General features: G+C 44.1%; 1 non-coding gene across 1 annotated transcript; it reads left to right on the top strand.

Annotated features, from left to right (window-relative positions):
- The first annotated feature begins 726 nt into the window (after window positions 1-726).
- Window positions 727-798, top strand: trnaq-uug. The gene has a single exon. It is a non-coding gene; the product is annotated as a tRNA-Gln (tRNA).
- Window positions 799-11162: the final 10364 nt, after the last annotated feature.

Consider the following 11162-nt stretch of genomic DNA (forward strand, 5'->3'; position numbering starts at 1 on the left):
TATCTACTACCTACAATGACAAGCAGATTAAAATACATTTGAAGATAGCCTATACCAAACATCGATGAAACATTTGATCTCAATACAGTTTACTGTTTCCAAAACTAGATTATGTTATGAACAGAGTGGGCTAAGTTTTGTAGACTTTAACCTTTGCCAAAGATTTTAAAAGTTGTTTAGAAGGAGTCCAAGGGCGAATTTAGTTATTGCACGCGCGCACTTCATATAGTAGGCGTTCCCTAACGGAAATATGCAAATTGACTTCATGCTAGAACGCGCCAATAGGATCTCGCTAGCTCGTGCTTGGCTCTGCCTACCTCCTTGCTTGTTCTGCCCACTATGATTAATTTGCTCCCATTGGTAACGACAGGCTGTGGTCTATCTTAGGTTAGTTATGAAACATCTTTGGTATTACCATTTCCCAAAGCTTCCAAAACATTCTGTTTCTCATCTTGAACACCACATGGGCTTTCTTTTAAAGGAAATCTGTCTGCGATGATAAGCACAGGATGACGCCTCCCGTTCATTTGTGGGATTGCAATTGCATTGAAATGTAGTGGAAATGATTTGCCGGCTACTAGACACCGCTAAATATGGACTGTAATATTGGGTTAAGCGAATGCAATCATCCCAAAAATATTTATCCATCTACTTCATGTCCACATTTAAACAATACTTTCATAAATCATCTTTATGTTTTGTAATTTCGCTCGACATGCGCAGCATGGTTCTATGGTGTAATGGTTAGCACTCTGGACTTTGAATCCAGCGATCCGAGTTCAAATCTCGGTAGAACCTTTTTTATGAAAAATGGCAACTTTTGATTTCTATGTGACATTTCACATATTATCAAGGCTAAATCATCAATGAAAATACTGGCAAGTTAGTAGATATCAGTTTGGTGTATTGGTACACTATATGCAAAACACTGAATCATTAGGTTGCTTGTTTTATATCGGTAACGGTGTATTATTACTTGTGATATAACTCCAAGATGAAGTAGCAGTGCGGTCGTGTATTCTGTTGTGTCCTAGTGTAAATAGCCTGTTTTTTGTTTTTTGTATTTTTTCGTATATATTTCTCTATCTCACTTTCCATCCTTTAACTAAATATACTTTCCTGCAACCCGCCTCACCCAATGTGGAACGGTTCTATTATTTCTTTATTTTTATAAAAATCAAGAACCTATGGCTGAAACTAGCCAGCTAACTAGCTACTTGCTATTAGCCACCGTTAGCGGTCTTCACCACTGTTCGTGGCCTGCCCTACCTACCAGCCAGCTCAAGCCTGGACAATTATCGGCCAGTCTGCACAGCGTGCTATCGACGCAGAGCATATCGGACTTTCTGCCTGAATCACTGAATCACTGAACCTTAACACCGGACCATCGCAACTAGCTAGCTGCAACCGAATGGCTGTTGTTGGCTAATCACCACTGTCCCGACGCACCAGTTAGCCTTGAGCTAGCCTCGAGCCAGGCCCATCTCCCGGCTATCTACCTCTCTGTCAACCGGACGGGACCTCCTAGTGTCGACACGGAGCCCCGCCGATCCATCACGACTGGTCTGCCGACGTAATCGTCTGATGTGGTTTCAACAGGCTTCCCGTTGCGACGACCACGAATATCCATCTGCTAGCCCCGGCCCGCTAGCACACGCAATCAACAGCCATGCCTCCTGCTCGCCTGTGCTGTAGCAGCCTACGAACTGTTCCCGGACTTACCTATTGCTGTTCACTGGACCTTATGATCACTCAGCTACACAGCTGATGCCTGCTGGACTGTTCCTTTACACGGTACCCCATCCTGTTTATATGTTTAGCCTCAGCCCAAACTTTCGTCGCCATTACCAGTTGTTGTCTTAGCCCTCTCGAATAACACCTGTGATTGCGTTATGCCTCTCTCCAATGTCAATATGCCTAGCCTATTGCTGTTTGGGTTAGTTCTTATTGTACTATTTCACTGTAGAGCCCCCAGTCCCACTCAACCTGCCTCAGATAGACGCCTGGAAAACTGCCCCTTTTATGCTCTGTACCCAACGCACTAGAAGACCAGTTCTTAAAGCCTTTAGCCGTATCCTTATTCTATTCCTCCTCTGTTCCTCTGGTGATGTAGAGGTTAACCCAGGCCCTGTAGCCCCCAGTATCACTCCTACTCCCCCGGCGCTATCATTTGTTGACCTCTGTAACCTTAAAAGCCTTGGTTTCTTGCATGTTAACATCAGAAGCCTCCTCCCCAAGTTTGAGTTATTCACTGCGTTAGCACACTCTGCCAACCCTGATGTTCTAGCAATGTCTGAATCCTGGCTTAGGAAGGCCGCCAAAAATTCAGAAATGTCCATCCCGAACTACAACATTTTCCATCTAGATAGAACTGCCAAAGGGGGCGGAGTTGCAATCTAGTGTAGAGATAGCCTGCAGAGCTCTATCATACTATCCAGGTCTGTGCCCAAACAGTTTGAGCTTCTATTTCTAAAAATCCACCTTTCCAGAAATAAGTCTCTCACTGTTGCCGCTTGCTACAGACCCCCCTCAGCCCCCAGTTGTGCCCTGGTCACCATATGTGAATTGCTCGCACCCCATCTATCCTCAGAGTTCGTACTGCTTGGTGACCTAAACTGGGATATGCTTAACACCCCGGCCGTCCTACAATCTAAACTAGATGCCCTCAATCTCACACAAATTATCAAGGAACCTACCAGGTACAACCCTAAATCCGTAAACATGGGCACCCTCAAAGATATCATCCTGACTAATTTACCCTCTAAATATACCTCCGCTGTCTTCAACCAGGATCTCAGCGATCACTGCCTCATTGCCTGTGTCCGTAATGGGTCCGCGGTCAAACGACCACCCCTCATCACTGTCAAACGCTCCCTAAAACACTTCAGCGAGCAGGCCTTTCTAATTGACCTGGCCCGGGTATCCTGGATGGATATTGACCTCATTCCGTCAGTAGAGGATGCCTGGATGTTCTTCAAAAGTGCTTTCCTCTCCATCTTAAATAAGCATGCCCCATTCAAAAAAATCAGAACTAAGAACAGATATAGCCCCTGGTTCACCCCAGACTTGACTGCCCTTGACCAGCACAAAAACATCCTGTGGCGTACTGCATTAGCATCGAACAGCCCCCGCGATATGCAACTTTTCAGGGAAGTCAGGAACCAATATACACAATCAGTTAGGAAAGCAAAGGCTAGCTTTTTCAAACAGAAATGTGCATCCTGTAGCACTAACTCCAAAAAGTGTTGGGACACTGTAAAGTTCAGACACCTATATCCATCCTGCCCTGCCTTTCAAAAGTATTTGAAAGCCAAGTTAACAAACAGATCACCGACCATTTCGAATCCCACCGTACCTTCTCCGCTATGCAATCTGGTTTCCGCGCTGGTCATGGGTGCACCTCAGCCACGCTCAATGTCCTAAACGATATAATAACTGCGATCGATAAAAGACAGTACTGTGCAGCCGTCTTCATCGACCTGGCCAAGGCTTTTGACTCTGTCAATCACTGCATTCTTATTGGCAGACTAAATAGCCTTGGTTTCTCAAATGACTGCCTCGCCTGGTTCACCAACTACTTCGCAGATAGAGTTCAATGTGTCATATCGGAGGGCCTGTTGTCTGGACCTCTGGCAGTCTCTATGGGGGTGCCACAGGGTTCAAATCTCGGGCCGACTCTATTCTCTGTGTATATCAATGATGTCGCTCTTGCTGCTGGTGACTCTCAGATCCACCTCTACGCAGACGACACCATTTTGTATACATCTTCATTGGACACTGTGTTAACAAACCTCCAAACGACCTTCAATGCCATACAACACTCCTTCCGTGGCCTCCAACTGCTCTTAAACGCTAGTAAAACTAAATGTATACTCTTCAATCGAACGCTGCTTGCACCCGCCCGCCCGACTAGAATCACTACTCTCGGCGGGTCTGACTTAGAATATGTGGACAACTACAAATACCTAGGTGTCTGGTTAGACCGTAAACTCTCCTTCCAGACTCACATTAAGCATCTCCAATCCAAAGTTAAATCTAGAATCGGCTTCCTATTTCGTAACAAAGCCTCCTTCACTCATGCTGCTAAACATGCCCTCGTAAAACGGACTATCCTACCGATCCTTGACTTCGGCGATGTCATTTACAAAATAGCTTCCAACACTCTACTCAGCAAATTGGATGTAGTCTATCACAGTGCCATCCGTTTTGTCACCAAAGCCCCATATACTACCCACCATTGTGACCTGTACGCTCTCGTTGGCTGGCCCTCACTACATATTCGTTGCCAAACCCACTGGCTCCAGGTCATTTATAAATCACTTCTAGGCAAATCCCTGCCTTATTTTAGATTATTGGTCACCATAGCAACACCCACCCGTAGTATGCATTCCAGCAGGTATATCTCACTGGTCATCCCCAAAGCCAACACCTCCTTTGGCCGCCATTCCTTCCAGCTCTCTGCTGCAAATGACTGGAATGAACTGCAAAAATCTCTGAAGCTGGAGACACTTATCTCCCTCACTAACTTTAAGCATCAGTTGTCAGAGCAGCTTACCGATCACTGCACCTGTACACAGCCCATCTGTAATTAGCCCACCCAACTACTTCATCCACATATTGTTATTTACATTGTTATTTATTTTGCTCATTTGCACCCCAGTATCTCTATTTGCACATCATCTTCTGCACATCTATCACTCCAGTGTTAATACTAAATTGTAAGTATTTTGCACTATGGCCTATTTATTGCCTTACCTCCATAACTTACTACATTTGCACACACATAGATTTTCTATTGTGTTATTGACTGTACGTTTTGTTTATTCCATATGTAACTCTGTGTTGTTGTTTTAATCGCGCTGCTTTGCTTTATCTTGGCCAGGTCGCAGTTGTAAATGAGAACTTGTTCTCAACTGGCTTACCTGGTTAAATATATGTGGGAAAAAAATAATATATAGAACCAAAGTATAACAGCAAATTGAAATATAAAGTATAGCAGCACACGTTTTACAATCCATGCAACAAGCAGAATATACAGTATCTCACAAAAGTGAGTACACCCATCACATTTTTGTAAATATTTTAGTATATCTTTTCATGTGACAACACTGAAGAAATGACACTTTGCTACAATGTAAAGTAGTGAGTGTACAGCTTGTATAACAGTGTACATTTGCTGTCCCCTCAAAATAACTAAACACACAGCCATTAATGTCTAAACCGCTGGCAACAAAAGTGAGTACATCCCTAAGTGAAAATGTCCAAATTGGGCCCAAAGTGTCAATATTTTGTGTGGCCACCATCATTTTCCAGCACTGCCTTAACCCTCTTGGGCATGGAGATCACCAGAGCTTCATAGGTTGCCACTGGAGTCCTCTTTAGCAAGGCAGTGGTCGTCTTGGAGGTGTGTTTGGGGTCGTTATCATGTTGGAATACTGCCCTGCGGCCCAGTCTCCGAAGGGAGGGGATCATGCTCTGCTTCAGTATGTCACAGTACATGTTGGCATTCATGGTTCCCTCAATGAACTGTAGCTCCCCAGTGCCGGCAGCACTCATGCAGCCCCAGACCATGACACTCCCACCACCATGCTTGACTGTAGGCAAGACACATTTATCTTTGTACTCCTCACCTGGTTGCCGCCACACACGCTTGACACCATCTGAACCAAATAAGTTTATCTTGGTCTCATCAGACCACAGGACATGGTTCCAGTAATCCATGTCCTTAGTCTGCTTGTCTTCAACAAACTGTTTGCGGGCTTTCTTGTGCATCATCTTTAGAAGAGGCTTCCTTCTGGGACCAATTTGATGCAGTGTGCAGCGTATGGTCTGAGCACTGACAGGCTGACCCCCCACCCCTTCAACCTCTGCAGCAATGCTGGCAGCACTCATACGTCTATTTCCCAAAGACAACCTCTGGATATGACGCTGAGCACGTGCACTCAACTTCTTTGGTCGACCATGGCGAGGCCTGTTCTGAGTGGAACCTGTCCTATTAAACCGCTGTATGGTCTTGGCCACCGTGCTGCAGCTCAGTTTCCGGGTCTTAGCAATCTTCTTATAGCCCAGGCCATCTTTATGTAGAGCAACAATTCTTTTTTTCAGATCCTCAGAGAGTTCTTTGCCATGAAGTGCCATGTTGAACTTCCAGTGACCAGTATGAGGGAGTGTGAGAGCGATGACACCAAATTTAACACACCTGCTCCCCATTCACACCTGAGACCTTGTAACACTAATGAGTCACATGACACCGGGGAGGGAAAATGGCTACTTGGGCCCAATTTGGACATTTTCACTTAGGGGTGTACTCACTTTTGTTGCCAGCAGTTTAGACATTAATGGCTGTGTGTTGAGTTATTTTGAGGGGACAGCAAATTTACACTGTTATACAAGCTGTACACTCACTACTTTACATTGTAGCAAAGTGTCATTTCTTCAGTGTTGTCACATGAAAAGATATATTCAAATATTTACAAAAATGTGAGGGGTGTACTCACTTTTGTGAGATACTGTAAATTTTTACAATATGAACATTTGAGAGTTTTACAGTTTCTCTGCTTTCCCTGCCACAACAATATAGCACTCCCTAGGATATTACACACATGAATACAACAAAAACTATTAAAATTATTATTTACTGCACTATTATTAGGGTGTTAGAGGTCGAAATGAAACAGTGGTTCTGGTGTTATACTTTTTATATACTTTATTTCATGAGGATAGGACTTACCATTGCTGAGATATGTTATTTTCAAGTGATCTGAAAAATAATGCCACCGATTTACCTGTCTGGATTCTTAATTTCAACACGTTTTGTCCAATATCTCAATATAGGGTGGTCATATTGTTATGACATTTTCAGGGCTGATGTAGAACACAGAATGGATAAGAGCGTCTACTAAATTACTTAAATGTAAATGTAATTCAAATAAAAGTAAAATGTATGAAATTAAACTGTAATATTATGCAAATGTGGAACTTCATTTGCAAAGGGGTCACTACGGAATACATAATTACAGTCATTTAAGACCAATAATTTAAGGTAGGGTGGTCATATTATTAACAACACTTCATGCTTTATGCAAAACTGAGTTTGTAACAATTTGAAACAATTTATTAAATTAGAATGCAACTTTTTATACCGCATTATGCAAATTAGGTACTTAATATGCTAATTGGTATATATGGAGAAATACAGCATGTCAAGCTCATTCATTTAAAGTAAGGTGGTCATATTGTTAACATATATTGATGTTTTATGCAGAACTGGGAAGTTGTAACAATTTCCTAAACCAATACCAAATAATGAACATAAAACAAATAATGCATTATGGTAATTAGTTAGTGAATTGCAACATTACATTCACTTCAAAGGGATTTTTTTTTTTACATTTCTGCTCTTACACGTTTTAAGCTAGATACACCAAACTAAATGTACAAAAATAAACTTTTGCAGTCAAACAGATCTCTCTCTTGGTCTCTCTCTCTCACTCTCTCTCTCTCTCGATGGGCACAGTAACAGTAAAAGAAAATGGGCTTGGAATACTGCAGTTCGCAATACTGCCTATAACACTTAATGTGCTTTTGCCATAATATCTGCATATACAGTGCATTCGGTGTAAGTATTCAGACCCCTTGACGTTTTCCACATTTTGTTACGTTACAGCCTTATTCTAAAATTGATTAAATTGTTTCCCCCCCCTCATCAATCTACATACCCCAAAATGACAAAGTGAAAACAGGTTTTAAGAAATTTTTGCAAATGTCTATCAAAAAATATAAAAAATAAGTTATTTACATAAGTATTCAGACCCTTTGCTATGAGACTCGAAAGTAAGCTCAGGTGCATCCTGTTTCCATTGATCATCCTTGAGATGTTTCTACAACTTCATTGGAGTCCACCTGTGGTAAATTCAATTGATTGGGCATGATTTGGAAAGGCACACACCTGTCTATATAAGATCCCACAGTTGACAGTGCATGTCAGAGCAAAAACCAAGCAATGAGGTCAAAGGAATTGTCCGTAGAGCTCCGAGACAGGATTGTGTCGAGGCACAGATCTGGGGAAGGGTACCAAAAAAATTCTGCAGCATTGAAGATCCCCATGAACACAGTGGCCTCTTGGAACCACCAAGACTCTTCCTAGAGCTGGCCTCCTCGGCCAAACTGAGCAATCGGGGGAGAAGGGCCTTGGTCAGGGAGATGACCAAGAACCCGATGGTCACTCTGACAGAGTTCCTCTGTGGAGATGGGAGAACCTTCCAGAAAGACAACCATCTCTGCAGCACTCCACCAATCAGGCCTTTATGGTAGAGTGGCCAGATGGAAGCCACTCCTCAGTAAAAGGCACATGACAGCTCGCTTGCAGTTTGCCAAAAGGCACCTAAAGGACTCTCTCTGGTCTGATGAAACCAAGATTGAACTATTTGGCCTGACTGCGAAGCGTCATGTCTGGAGGAAACCTGGCACCATCCCTACGGTGAAGCATGGTGGTGGCAGCATCATGCTGTGGGGATGTTTTTTCAGCGGCAGAGAGTGGGAGACTAGTCAGGATCGAGGGAAAGATGAAAGGAGAAAAGTACTGAGAGATCCTTGATGAAAACCTGCTTCAGAGCGCTCAGGACCTCAGACTGGGGCAAAAGTTCACCTTCAAACAGGACAATGACCCTAAGCACACAGCCAAGGCAACGCAGGAGTGGCTTCGGGAGATGTCTCTGAATGTCCTTGAGTGGCCCAGCCAGAGCCCAGACTTCAACCCGATCAAAAATCTCTGGAGAGACCTGAAAATAGCTGTGCAGCGACGCTCCCCATCCAACCTGATAGAGCTTGTGAGGATCTGCAGAAAAGAATGGGAGAAACTCCCCAAATACAGGTGTGCCAAGCTTCTAGCATCATATCCAAGAAGACTCGAGGCTGTAACTACTGCCAAAGGTGCTTCAACAAAGGACTGAGTAAAAGGTCTGAATACTTATGTAAATGTGATATTTCCAGGTGTTTTTCTTTTTTTCTAAAAAACTGTTTTTGCTTTCTCATTATGGGGTATTGTGTGTAGATTGTGTGTAGATTGATTGAAAAAAAATATTTAATACATTTTAGAATAAGGCTGTAACGTAACAAAATGTGGAAAAAGTCAAGGGGTCTGAATACTTTCCGAATACACTGTATAGCCTAATTCACGCCACCTTCTCAAAGACATCAGGAAGATGAGACATCCCACTAGCAGATTTGCAAGTTTTTTGTCAGGGCATTAAGACCAGGAAAATAGTGCCCCCTCCCCACACACATACCAACATGAGCATCTCTCTCTCTCTTTCTCTCTCTCTCATTCTCTCTTGCTCTCTCTCTAATAGAATATCAGTATGTAGGTGCATTATTATATGGTCATAAGTGTACAGTAACAGTGCAAACATGATGAGCAGTAGCAGCATTGGGTAACAGGTTATATACATGTACAAGAAAATAAGGAAGAAAATAGAATACATAAAGTGTACAGTGCCATATGCTTTAGCAATGAAGAATGTTTACACTATGGAGTAAGGTACCAGCCATGCGAACCTGGTCTCAGAGCATTTCGTATTATTCTGTATGTAAATCAGTATTATATGTTACGTTTCGTATGGTATGCATTATTTGTGGATGTCCATCACCCATTTCGTATGATATGTTACAAATTACAATTCACATTATATTTTACGAATTTGCAAAACGTACAATATGTTACGAATTTGCTAAATGTATGATATGTTATGAATTCTATTCATAACTAGGTGCCTAATGTTAGCTAGCTGGCTAACGTTATCTAGGCTAATGGTTAGGGGTTAGGGTTAAGTTTAGGAGTTAGGTTAAAGGGTTAGGGTTAGCTAAAAGGGTTAAGGTTAGGGGAAGCTTTAGCTAAAAGGGTTAGGTTTAGGGGAAGGGTTAGCTAACATGCTAAGTAGTTGCAAAGTAGCTAAAAAGTAGTAAGTAGTTGAAAAGTTGCTAATTAGCAAAAATGTCCACGAGGAGATTCAAACTCGCAACATTTGGGTTGCTAGATGTTGGGTTGCTAGACGTTAGCGTTATACGCCCACCCATCAACCCCACCATCTGTTTTATGTAACCATACCAAACGTAACATATTGTAATGACCTGGCTAGATCATAAATGAGCAATTGTCCAGACAGAGGTTTGAGTTGACGAATTCCCGGTTTATTAACCAAACTCAACACAGGCTACTGTTTGGCCGTAGCCCACACCAAATAAATCAAGGATACCCGTATAAAACAACCGTCACCACCTCTTGTTAAGACCAGATGAAAGAGAGAGAACAATGGCTAAGCATGGTCTTAAACTAGCGATGCTCCACCCCCTCCCCCCTCCCCTCCCCCAACCACCAGAACATTCCAGGCATTCCCGTGGTTGGCAGATAGCAGGTTGACTGGCATGTCGGACCCCGCGAACACTGGGTACTGGTAAGTACAACACAACCAACGAACAGCATAACACATAACACACAGCTGTCTGTGCAGGTCGCTACACAGCCCCCCCCCCACCACAAAGTCCCTCGTCCCCAAGGGAACGAACAAAGTCTCTGAAGCCACCCGGAGGTCTCCTTTGCCTGCGTGGCCGTGATGGTTGCAGAGGGTCCAGATGTGGAACAGGGGGCTCAGTCCGTAGCAGGGGGCTGCCCATTTGGGGCCCAGGGGATGAAGGCAGGGACATGGGGGACAAGGATGAGGGAACGGGGAGTCCTTGGCTCCGGGGAACCACGCGGTGACACAGGGAGGGAGACTGGGTGAGTGGGCTGTCTGGAGCCTTGTCTGTGGCGCCTGGGTGCTTGGGGAATGTCATTGCCAGAGAGGGGAATTGTGGGGGTCCCTGGGGTTTGGGGAGAAGAGGCCCCTCTGTATGGGGCTAACCTGTCCCGGTGCAGTGCCACCTTTCTCCCCCTGGGAGAAAGCTGCACCCGGTACACAACCTCCCCTACCCTCTCCAGGACGCTGCAGGGCCCCACCCAGTGGCTGTCCAACTTGGAGCATCTTCCGTTCTTTCTCAGGGGGCTGTAGACCCAGACCAGCTCCCCAGCCTCAAAGTGCCTTCCCCGGGTGTGCACGTCATAGTTCCTCTTCTGTACTCACCAGCTGCTCTCTGGCGAAGGTGTGGGCTGTCTCCAGGCGGTCCTG

Source organism: Coregonus clupeaformis, unplaced genomic scaffold (genome assembly GCF_020615455.1).
Source record: "Coregonus clupeaformis isolate EN_2021a unplaced genomic scaffold, ASM2061545v1 scaf0068, whole genome shotgun sequence".
NCBI lineage: Eukaryota > Metazoa > Chordata > Actinopteri > Salmoniformes > Salmonidae > Coregonus > Coregonus clupeaformis.